We start from the raw sequence: 12,759 nt of genomic DNA on the forward strand, positions 1-12,759 counted from the left end.
GTATTAAAATCAAGCCATACCAAGACTTCATATTTAGGTATAATCACCAATTGTAGGGGCCACTAAAAGTCTCCAGGATTGTTAACTTTTTTCACCATTTCAATTTTCACTCTGTCCAGATGAACATTAGAACATTGTGCTGAATCAATATTGAGCTTGTACTCCTACAAAGTTAAACAGCTTTGCTGCAGTTCTCTTTTTTTAAGTTGGTCCACGGGGACCAGAAGCCAGCATTATTAGCACAAATGGGTTTTACCATTGTAATCACAAGAGGCTCCTTAGCAAGCACTCTCCCATAAGCAGTCTGTCACGCTTTACTAGATTTAAGACTGGCATAAACTTGATAATAAGGTGAATGGTAGTCTTTTAAAATATATATATATATATATATATATATAACGAAGTCTAAAGTTTGATGCACTTATTGTTACTACCTTTGGAGCAATTCTAAGTATTGGGTATGGATGAGGTGCCATACATTGAATTGGATATGTCACTTAAATAAACATACCAAAAACCTTTGGTGCTACAGGATGGTAAACATACAGTGTGTGGTTTTTAAAGGGGGGATACAGTAAATGAAAACATGATTGATTAAAAAACCCTAGCAGATATCATCAAAGTAATCCAGAAAGTGTTTTGTTAGTTTGTGGTAGAGGGGTAAGAATGGGTAAAGACAACTTCTTTCACACCAAAGGATGACCCCTTTAAGGCATAGACCACATGTAAATTCAATGTGGTTCAGCAAATACCATCTTTGTTCATGGAACATTAAGGCTCTCATTACAACCCTGGCGGTCGGTGATAAAGCGGCGGTAATACCACCAACAGGCCGGCGGTGAAAAAAAATGGAATTATGACAATGGCGGAAACCGCCAACACAGACAGCCACTTTAACACACTGGCCGCCACAGCAGTGGCAACAAGCACCTCAGCGGTAACCGCCAACAGCCAGATGGAAGACAAGGTTCCACCCGCTGTATTCTGACACAACAATCCGCCACCTTTTCCGGGGCAGTACCAACGCCATCAAAAGCACGGTGGAAACTGTACACAGAAGGGAAACAACTCACCTATGGACACTCAGGGAAGAACCACAACGCCATGGAGCCCGAACTGCAGGTGTTCCCCATGCTGGTTTACCTCCTCTGCACCAGGAATACCAACGCCGGCGACGACGACCACGGTGAGTACTGCCACCTAGCACACAGGAGAGGGGGGAGGAAAAAGAGAGTGACACACACATGCAACACGCAACACCCCCACCCCAAACACCATACACACAAACATATGCAACAACAGTACATATCCACCCCGTACCCCTCAGGAATAATGCAAGGAGAAAAGGAATTGATTAAAGTGATTGTAATAAGATAAAATACTAGAAAATCATGCTCCAAAATCAAAACAATGTTTACATATATACAAATGGAAAGAAACTGTCAAGTCCATAATGTCCATGGGCCACAGGGCCATATCACATAGGCCAAGGCCCCACTTGACTCCTGCCTCAATAGGGAGAGAACAATGCTGGGGCATCAGGTCAAAAATACACCGGCACCTCAAGGGGAAGGGGAAGGGGGCACACCTCAGCCAGAAGATGGTACAAGGCTACTGCTCCTGGAGGGGGCTACATGCGCACTGCTTGGTCCTGGGGAGTGCAAAGCCACAGTCTCTCAAGTGTGTGGTTTGCCCACTGCTTGGTCCTGGGGAGTGCAAAGCCACAGTCTCTCAAGTGGGTGCTTTGCCCACTGCTTGGTCCTGGGGAGTGCAAAGCCACACTCTCTCAAGTGGGTGGTTTGCCCACTGCTTGGTCCTGGGGAGTGCAAGGCCACAGTCCCTCAAGTGGGTGGCTTCTCCACTGGTTCTGGAGGGGTCCTTGTGCACAGTGTGCGTCATCCAGGCAAGGAGGAGGTGAGTGTATGTCTTATTCCACTGGTTCTATAGGGGGCTTTGTGCCCAGTGTGCTTCATCCTGGCAAGGAGGGGGTGAGTGGATGCCTACTTCCACTTGTTCTGGAGGTGGCTTTGTCCCCTGTGATGCAGCACATGGGGAGTGCAAGGTCAGAGACTCTCACCTGGGTGTCAGATCCACGGGCTTTGCTGTGGGCAGGATGCATTACACTCCATGGAGGCAGGACTAAAGTCCATCCACCGGCGGGGACGGCTGTACAGTGGTGGCAGTGCGGTTGTGGGGGCTCAGATCCTGTCACAGCACCAGGCCTCCTGTCTCTCCTGCCTGCAGGGGCAGGCCCTTTGCCCTTGGAAACAGGTGGTGCCTCCTTGCCCTTGGCAGCTAGTTGTGCATCCTTGGCAGCTGGTGGTCCCTTCTTGCCTTGGCAGCTGGTGGTGCAACCTTGGCTTTTGCAGCTGGTGGTCCCTTCTTGCCCTTGGCAGCTGGTGGTTGTTCCTTGGCCTTGCCCTTTCCCTTGGCAGCTGGTGCAGGCACACTGCCAGTGCTGATGGGTGTCTCCTTGAGCCGCCCACCCCTGCAGTAGCTGCCGAAACTACAGTGGCCGTGGACTGGGTGGCTGAGGTGTTGGCCTGGGTTCTGAACACCCTGGCCCGAAGTGAAGGACGGGGGGTAGGGAAGAGGTTAAGGGTGGAGAGGAAAAGCTTCTTAGGGACACTGGAGTGGGAAGAGGGTGAAGGTTTGAGAGTGGAAGAAGAGGAAGTGGTTGTAGGAGGTGTCTGTCTGCTTTGTTTGGGTACAGGTGCATGGGCTGGATACTGTTGTGAGGTGGATGGCTGTTGGGTGTCTGAGTGCTTGCGTTTGTGTACTTTGGGAGGAGAGGGCACAGACACAGTGGGAAAGGACACAGGGGACGTGTGCATGAATGTGGGGGAGGTGACTGACAGTGAGGGGTGTGTAGTGATAGGCGTGATGATGATGGAGGTAGTGGATGAGGATTTAGTGCATGCAGGTGTGAACGGACATGCAACTAGGAGGGAGATGGACGAGGAGGAGGAGGGGGACACAGTGGAGACAGTGGATGTTGGTGTGTCTGCTTCCGGATGGTGTTTGTGTGGTGCTTGTGTTTGCCTGAGCCACTCCTGTGTGTTGTCTTGGGTGCATGCTGGTCTGATTGTGTGCTTGGGATAGGTTGGGGTTCAGGGGAATGGGACTAGGTAGAGGAAATTAGAGGGGGGAGTCTAGAGACAGGGAAAATGGCTGCCATCAGGGAGGAGGCCAGAGCCAGGAATGATTTCTGTTTGGCCGCCACACCAGAGTGAATGCCCTCCAGGAATGCATTTATATGTTGCAAATGCCCTGCCAGCCCCAGGATGGCATTCATTATTCACAACAGAGATGGCTCGCAGGAGGTCAATAGCCTCCTCACTCAGGGCAGCAGGGCTAACTGGGGCAGGGACTGAGGTACCTCGGTCAAAGGAGATGCCCACCCCCCTGGGTGAGCGGGCTCGGGAAACTGGCTGAGGGGCTGCTGGGAGGGCGGTGCTGGTACTGGGGTGGTGGCTGTACCTGTGCTTGGGCTGGCCACAGAGCTGTCCACCACCAGCAGGGAGCTTCCATCTGAGGAGGTATCACTGTTAGAACTGTCCCCTCCTATCTCCACCGTGGTGCTCCCCTCGCCCTCTGTCCCACTGGTGCCCTCACAGTCGGTGGATTCGGTCTCCAGGTTCATGTGGGATGCAGCTCCCTCCGTCGCCGGTGCCTCTGCTCCTCCGCCAGATGATGCTAATGCGCAGAAGAACAGGGTGACAAAACAAAAAGGGGGGGAGACAGAGGATTGACTTGGTCAATGCCAGCAACAACAACACCGTTGGTGTACACAACACACAGGGGACAGCCCTAAGCACTAGGCGATACACTACCACTGACAATGCTAGTCACCAGGCCATGGACAGTAATACCTAACGCCAATAGCTGCATACCTGAGACCCACAGATCCCTGTCCATTTGTAGATGCCCACTAGCATGTGTGGGGGTGGAGTGCATCAGCCCCTGCCCAACATGGAACCTACCCTGCAATGTCTGTCTGGCGTAGGGGCACCTACAGGCCCACATCCCAGAGACTACCCCACCATGCACAATTTACAGATTTTGAAACTGTTATCACCCCCTTGTGGCTGCTGCGATGCCCTCAAGCGCTCATCCAGTTCTGGATAGGCCACTGCCAGTATGCGGAACATCAGGGGGGCAGGGTTTGACGGGCGCCCCTTCCTCGTTGGGAGGCCAACCCCAGCTGGGCTTCCACCATCTTCCTTGCCCAGCATCTCATATCCTCCCACCGTCTAAGACAACTGGTGCTCCGGCTGCCGTAGACCCCCAGGGTCCACACGTCCTTGGCGATGACATGCCATATACCCTTTTTTGGATGGGCGCTGACCTGCAGAAAAATGAAAATGGGAAAAGGGATCAGTCATACCGTCTGGCCTGTTGCACCCATGGCCCACCATATCCCTCCCATACATTGACCACCATACATGTTGTACGCTGCCCTGGACCCCTCCCTCATACCCCCTCACACGAGGCCTTCTCACTCATCACACCATGCATTCATGCCCTATGCATCGTGCCTACAGTGTACTCACCTGTTGGTCTGGAGGCCCAAAAAGCAATTGGTACTGCGGTAGGACCCTATTCACCAGTTTCTCCAACTCCACAGCGGTGAAGGCAGGGGCCCTTTCCCCAGTGACATGAGCCATGGTTGGTTCCCACACAGGTCACAGCAGCACTTGCAGTTTAGGTCCTCTCCTGTTAAAGGTCAGGTAGCAAGTGAGTGAACAGGTAGAAAATGGCGGTCACGTCCATGGCGGTGCATATAGTCACCGCCAGCGTACATCACCATTGGCCACTGTAACCCATAGGGCCCAATGTTAACCAATGAGGAGTTGCACAGCGGTACTCAACCGTCTCCCTCAACGGCGCGCAATGTCAGTGGCATTACCTTATTTCCACCTGTCCCTCCACACAGGACAGGCGTCCGCCATTCCAGGGGGCGGCAGGCCATGGCACCTAACTGCGTCACAGCCGACATAAGCACATTTTGGGAATGAACATAAAGATACTGTTTCTGTTACAACATGCAATGCATTGCACATTGAGGACATGTTTAGAACTGACCAGATGCTCCCTGTTTTGCCCCCTAGAGTACAACCGCTGAGGATGAATAGGAGATGGAGACATCCCCCCGTGTACAGGCCCCTGGTGGACTTGGCAACAATGGAGTGCCCTGTGAGCTTTGCCTTGTATTAGTAGTTATTTTGTGGGCTAGGTGACTCTCTTTAGTATGCATGCTGTGGTGATGGGTGTCCATGCAGGTCTGTGAGTGGTATCCATGCATTGGTGGTGCATGCAGTGCTGGGTACTGGGATGGGCGGGTTGTGATGGTGGGGTGTACAGGAGGTGGTGACGTGTTGGGAGTGAGGGTGAGGGTAGGGGTATGTGATGGCATGCAGGTAGGGGGGTGAAAGTAGCAAAGATTTGGCTTACCAGAGTCCAGTCCTCCTGCTACTTCTGCCAGGCCCTCAGGATGCAGTATTGCCAAGACTTATGCCTCCCATGTTGTTAATTGTGGGGGAGGAGATGGGGTCCACCTCCAGTCCTCTGTACAGCAATCTGGTGTCTTGCAACCACGGAATTCACCTTCCCCCGTAGGTTGTTCCACCTCTTCTTGATGTCATCCCTTGTTCTTGGGTTCTGTCCCACTGCGTTGACCCTGTCCACAATCCTCCGCCATAGCGCCATCTTCACAATTGATGTCTGCTGCACCTGTGATCCGAATAGCTTTGGCTCTACCCGGATGATTTCCTCCACCATGACCCTTAGCCCCTCCTCAGAGAACCTGGGGTGTCTTTGTGGTGCCATGGGTGTAGTGTGAGTGGTGTGTTTAAGGGTGTGTGGGTTCATGTGTTGGGGTGTGTGCTGTGAGGTGCGTGGATGGTGTATGGGTGATGGTGTTCTGTGGCTCTGGTTCTGTGGGTGCTCTTTGTGTGTCTCTCTCTCAGTTGTCAATTTCTTTGAGTCGTAGAGGGATGTGGGTAGTGTGGGTGTGTGTTTTATAGAGGTGTGGGTTTGTGGGTGTGGTGTGTGTATGAGTGTCAGGTGTGTGTAGTTTGAATTGTCCAATGTGGTGTTGTTTTGTTAGGTTAATGGTATTTTGAGCGTGGCAGTATGTACCGCCAATGGTTTACTGCGGTTGAATGTCCGCCACGGTGATTCGTGGGTCATAATTCTGTGGGTGTAGTTCTGTTTGCATAACGGTGTGGGTTTTGGTACCGCCAGTTTAGCACTGACCTTTGGGATGGAAGACTTGTGTTTGTGTCTGTATAGTGACGGACTGCTATGTGTGGGTCATAATATAGGTAGCGGAATAACACCGCGGTCGCGGATTATTTGCTGCAGTCAGCATGGCAGTAAGCGGGACTTACCGCCAATGTCATAATGAGGGCCTTAATCTCGTTCACAGAATCAAGATTGCCAAGATTTTCTAAGTGAAAATGTGCATTTGCAAATATGAAAATTCTGTCTGGCTTGATGAGTTGTTAGACCTGGCATCCTTGGTGTGGTTTCCCCTAACCTTTGCCCTCTGATCATTTGTTTTTTGTCTTAATTTTTGCTGGCTTTTAGTATTCTGGGCACTTTACCACTGCTGACCACTGAAGGTACTTTGTATTCTAAACATGGTAATGTTAGCTTCTCCACAATTGGAATATTTAATATACTTGTGAGTCCCTAGTACGTGCCCTAGGCCCGTAAATTAAATGCTACTAGTGTGCCTGCAGCACTGATTGTGCTACCCACTACTGTAGCCTTTCAAACATTCCTCAGGCCAATACGTGCCCTAGGCCCGTAAATTAAATGCTACTAGTGGGCCTGCAGCACTGATTGTGCTACCCACTACTGTAGCCTTTCAAACATGCCTCAGGCCTGCCATTGCAGAGCCTTTGTGTGCAGTTGTAAAATGTCATTTCGACCTGGCAAGTCAACTCTCTTGCGAGGCCCAAACATTCCTTTCAATACATATATGTCACCCCTAAGGTAGGCACTATACAGCCCAATGCGCAGAGTACAGTGCATTTAAAACATCAGACATGTACTTTTAATTCTCAAATGTCCAGGTGGTGAAACACTCTCACGTTCCATTTTCACAACTGCAAGGACTAACTCTCCCACAGGCTAGCATTGGTATTACCTTGAAACATCTTTTAAGTGTAATTTCAAATTGGAAAAATATGGAAACATGGAATTTGGTGCCTCTGGACTCCCAATTTAAAATCACAACTTATGATGAAGAACGTTTTAAATTGTAAGTCTGTAAATGTCACTTTTAGAAAGTTAGCATTTTCTTACTTTGACCATTCTGTGCCACTGCCTGTCTCTAAATACACGTCTGCGGTTGTTGACAGCTAGGCTTTGCACATTCCCTCTAGGCAGTAGAGCACAAAGGTTGGGTGTGGCATTTGCAGCCTGATGGCCCATCACAAATGTATTACACACACAATTATGTAATCTAACATGCACAATATATATATAAAGAATGACAGGTGTAAAATGGGTCCTAAGACACCCTCTAAAGGACATCAGAAACAACAAGGGCACACACAAAGGAATGTCCCACAGGTCAGGCAACCCTATAAGTCTGCCCTAGACCACTTGTTGAATGAGATATCTTTAACAATCTGTGAGCCAACAGTCCTAAGCCTAATACAACTCAACCATGAGTTTAACATAACATGAGATGTGTTTTAATCAAAGGTCAGGTGTAATGGCTTTGTCAGGGTGCCACCATATTAATCAAATGCAAAATAAGCATTCAAGCACAATGACAAATAATATTAAAAACTCTTCAAGACAGCACCAACTCTCTTACAGGGCACAGATCACAGGACCAGTTTCAAAAATCCAAGGGAACTCTCTTCTTCTGCATCCCCAGCAAGTCTTCCCTCAACTGTCCCCCCAGAGAAGTGGGGGCACCCGGACCACTGTTTAGAGAGTCATTCTTGAGAGTCTTTGGCATTAAAAGCCTGGGTTCCTTTTGAGTCAGGAGTTTGTCAGACAGCTGGCCTGTTATCCTTCCTTTTCAGTTCTCTTTCCTTCTTAAAGTTTCTCCTTCGTGCACTAGCTGAAAAGAACAGTTGGATTGTTCTAGACGGTGGGCATGTCTGAGATGTGACACTGCCCTCCACCCCTGACACTTTCTAGGAGCAGACTCCCAGTTAGTTCACACCTATGCACAGCCTAATGGCAGAGCAAATATTCATTTTGCAACAGCTCTCTCCTGGGTCTTAGCATTATCCCTGTCACTGCAAATATGTTTTGTCCTCCAAGACTCCAAAAGGGAGCCCTTTTGTGAGTGGTGCGAGATGTCTGGCAGTTCCCCATTGTAACTGTGAGAAAGGCAGGGCCAGACGTGTTAGTAGGCTTCAGATAATTAATCCATGCATATTTCTTCCACACCCTCTTCCTCTACTAGGAGAAGGATTAAGTCCCTACACGTGGGTCTGTTTTCTGGTGAAGACTTTAATCCACCTGCTGGCCAACAGCATAATTGTCTGGACCTAGCATGGTAGTTCAAAGCCTGAATCTTATTAGCAGCTGACTAAGTTAACTACTATAAAATACAAAGTACCTGAAGTAGGGGAAATGTATCCAAATTAAAAGTACATTCACACTTTGAATCTTTTTAAAGAAAGGTAACACAAATGTAATATTGTGTTATGTTATGTTATTTATTTTTCAACAGAAGCAGTACTCTATAGGATGGTTCTATGCAAACCAAAGATCACCACAATCCTGATACCACTAATGACCTAAAGCCTCCAGCTGGCCGAAATAGATTCACAGAGATTATCTTTCTGGGTAGGTCTGAAAACCCTATCTAACTGGTAACAAATATACATATCGAAATCATCAAAACAGTAAGAGGCTTGGGAGGGAGGGATTGTTTTTGGTCTTTGTGCAAAATAGCAAGGAAAGCAAGTTTCATTGCAATAGCCCCACATTAAATGTCATCATTCAGAATCCGGAATTGACATTCAAATCATAATCCACACGATTCAAATGTGCTCTGATAAAAAGTGTAAAAGGCTTTAGAATGTGTGCAAAGTTATAGAAAGTTCAATATTGTGTCACAATCACTGCATTTAGTAATCAAAATCATGATACCACTGGCAGTCCAACAACTCTGGCTATCATGAGCAATTACACAAAGAAAAACTAACAAGGCAGGCCATGCATCCAACCTAAATGATAAAAATTATGCAGATCACATTATCACATGATTGTCAAGAAAGAAAGAAAGAGTGAATGCTTTAGTGAGACATAGACAAAAGAAAGATCTAGAAGGGGAAAATGGTGTGTAATCTTTTACAGAATATGAAGGTGAAAGAGTTTCATAGCACACACCCTCAATCATTGCCCCAATTCAGAGACTTGAGTAGGCACTCTCATCATGGTCCATACAGCCCAAATGTAACTAGGTCATTTAAATTAAGGGTTGTCAGTTCTAAGTGCAAGTGCATTTGTAGAAATTGATGCTGAAAAAAGCTTGAAGAAAGACACTAACCACTTGAAACATAGGGTTTTGGTCTTTGAACAAAATATCAATAAATGAAATAGTGTGTCATGACCCCTGAAGACATTGGCCCTCATTACAACCCTGGCAGTAAATGCCACCTACCACCGTCCTGACGGCTGCCAAGATACCGTGAGCGTGACAGTAATCCACCACGGTATTATGACCCTCAAATAGAATTCTGCCACTATACAGACACCCACACAAGTCCGCCACAACAAAGGTCAGTGATAAACTGGTGATAGTAAAACCCACACCGTTACACCAACAGGAATACGCCCACAGTATCATGACCCACGAATCACCGTGACAGTCTTTCAACCGTGGTAAACAATTGGCGGTACACACCGCTGCACTCAAAATACACACACACTTACAAAACTACACCACATTGGACAATTCAAAATACACACACATGTCACACATACACACACCATACCTACAACCCAAAACACTATAAAAGACGCACCCACAATACCCACAACCACTTACAGCGAAAAAAAAGAGACCACACACAGAGAGACAAGCAAGGAGCACCCACTCAATCAGAGGCATAGACCACCATCACCCATACACCGGTCACGCACATCACAGCATACACCATAACACATCACACATATCACTCACACCACATCTATGGCACCCCTAAGACACCCCAGGTTTTCAGAGGAGGAGCTAAGGGTAATGGTGGGGGAAATCATCTGGGTAGACCCACAGCTTTTCAGGTCATGGGTGCAGCAGACGTCCATTGCAAGGAAGATGGAGCTGTGGTGAAGGATCGTGGACAGGGTCAATGCCATGGGACAGCACCCAAGAACCAGGGATGACATCAGGAAGAGGTGGAACGACCTATGAGGAAGGTGCATTCCGTGGTATCAAGACACCAGATTGCTGTACAGAGGACTGGTGGTGGACCCTACCTCCTCCCCCACAACTAACAACATGGGAGGAGCAAGTCTTGGTGATCATGCATCCTGAGGGCCTCGCAGGAGTAGCAGGAGGACTGGACTCTGGTAAGTCAAACCTTTACTACCATATCCCCCACCCTACCTGCATGCCATCACAAACTCCCACCCCTACCCTCAACCCCTTCACTCCACCAACTCACATTTACCCCACTATCATAACCCACCCACCCCACTACCAAGCTCTGCGTGCAACACCAGTGCATGGACACACATCACAGACGTGCATGGATACCCATCACCACAGCATGCCCAGTACAGAGACTCACCTAGCCCACAAAATCACCACTCACACAAGGGCAAGCCGACAGGGAAATCACAGTCAGAGATGGAAGCACACCCATTCACAATATGGCCCATGCAGATACATTAACAATGCATTTGCATCCCAACAGGACCCCTACCCAATGTCACCGGAGAGGAGGTGCCAGCTACATCCAGTCCCCCCGAAGAGGCCCACAGTGACGACAGCAGCTCTGCACGCCTGGATCACGATGACCAACCTGAACCATCAGGAGCCTCTGGACAGTCGGTTCACCTGCCACAGTCCCAACCCACCACAGTGCCTCCCCCCTCAGGAAACACCAGCACAGCACCCACCCAGCAGGCTCATGCCACTGTCCCCAGGATACATCAATCAGAAGTGTGTCCACCACTACAGGGACCCCAGGACACCCCACAAACGCAGGACGATAATGGACCTCTGGTCAGTGGCAGTGGGCACTCGGTTCAGGGGACAGAGGCACAGGACAACAGGGAACATGGGAGGATTGCTTTGCGACAGGGGGAGGACAGGCCCAGGGAACCCACTCTCCACAAGTCACTCTCCAACATCCTGGGAGCATACCACCATTCCCAGGGGACCATGGGCCAGATACTGGCCAAGTTGCAGGAGACCCAGCGGCTGTAGGAGGGATAATACCGGGGGATCAGGGAGGACCTAACAAAAATCTACACCATCCTGGTCACCATTGCAGGGGTGCTGGCTGACATGGGCAAGACCATGAGGGAGGCAGTGGCACAACAAAGGGTGCCTAACACTAGCCAAACCGAGGAACAGCCTTCCACCTCCGTCGGCGCTAGTGGACAGGAGACCCCGCCACAGGACCAACAGGCCACCAGCACCCCACCCCCTGCAGAAGGAAAACCAGCCCATAAATGGTCCCTGCGATCAAGGCAGAAGAAACAGAACATTGATGAGACCCCCGTCAGGAAACAGGACTCTCCTGATAGTCACCCTTCTGTCCCACTCTGTTACTCTGTCCACCTTGAACTGCCATTGCTCCCCTTCCCATGCCCCCATGGACAATGTACCTGTGATACCAAGAGATTGGATTCCACCATGGACTTTCCTCCACCATCACCTCAGACCCCTGCACATACCCCTAAACTTATTAGCACCTAAATAAACACCCTTGAAACAAATACCAATCTGGAGTCAGTCTAATGATTCACAAATGTATTAGTCCAACTTTATCAAAGCATTGCAACATATATGTACAGTGAAATATACTACAGGATGACCTTTGGTGGGCAGCAGTACATATAGCAGGAGCCAGAATGGGGAACAGTGATCTGAAAATAGAGAATCCAAATGGAAAAGTCAGTGGCCATAGACATAGGAAACAGGCTGCCATGTACAATGTCCAACAGAAAACTGCAATGTAAAGTGAACTTACAGTGTCTTACCTGTGTGTCACTGGAAGTACTGCTGTATTATGTTTGTTCTGTTGTCCACATCTTCTTCCTCTGCCTTCTCTTTGTCACCGTCCACAGGCTCCACCACTGCCACAAGACCATCTCCAGGCACATCCTAGTGTGGAAAAGGCACCTGGCGTCTCAAGGCCAAGTTGTGCAACATACAGCATGCCAAAATGATCTGGGACACCTTCTTGGGTGAGTAGTACAGGGAGCCACCAGTCAGATGGACGCACCGGCACCTGGCCTTCAGGAGGCGGAAGGTCTTTTCAATAATCCTACTTGTACGCCCATGTGCCTCATTGTAACGTTCCACTGCCCTTGTCCTGACATTCCTCACAGGGGTCAGTAACCATGAGAGGTTGGGGTAACCAGAGTCACCTGCAGATTTCGAGGGACAACTGTTAGACACACACTAACCCTTAGAGGCAATCCCATACCCAGACATCAATATATACTCGGATGGGGACCTTTGGCTCACCAATTAGCCACACCTAGTGCCTCTGTAGTTGGGCCATCACATATGGAATACTGCTATTCCTCAATATATAGGCGTCA

The sequence above is a fragment of the Pleurodeles waltl genome, chromosome 2_1 (genome assembly GCF_031143425.1).
Source record: "Pleurodeles waltl isolate 20211129_DDA chromosome 2_1, aPleWal1.hap1.20221129, whole genome shotgun sequence".
Lineage (NCBI taxonomy): Eukaryota > Metazoa > Chordata > Amphibia > Caudata > Salamandridae > Pleurodeles > Pleurodeles waltl.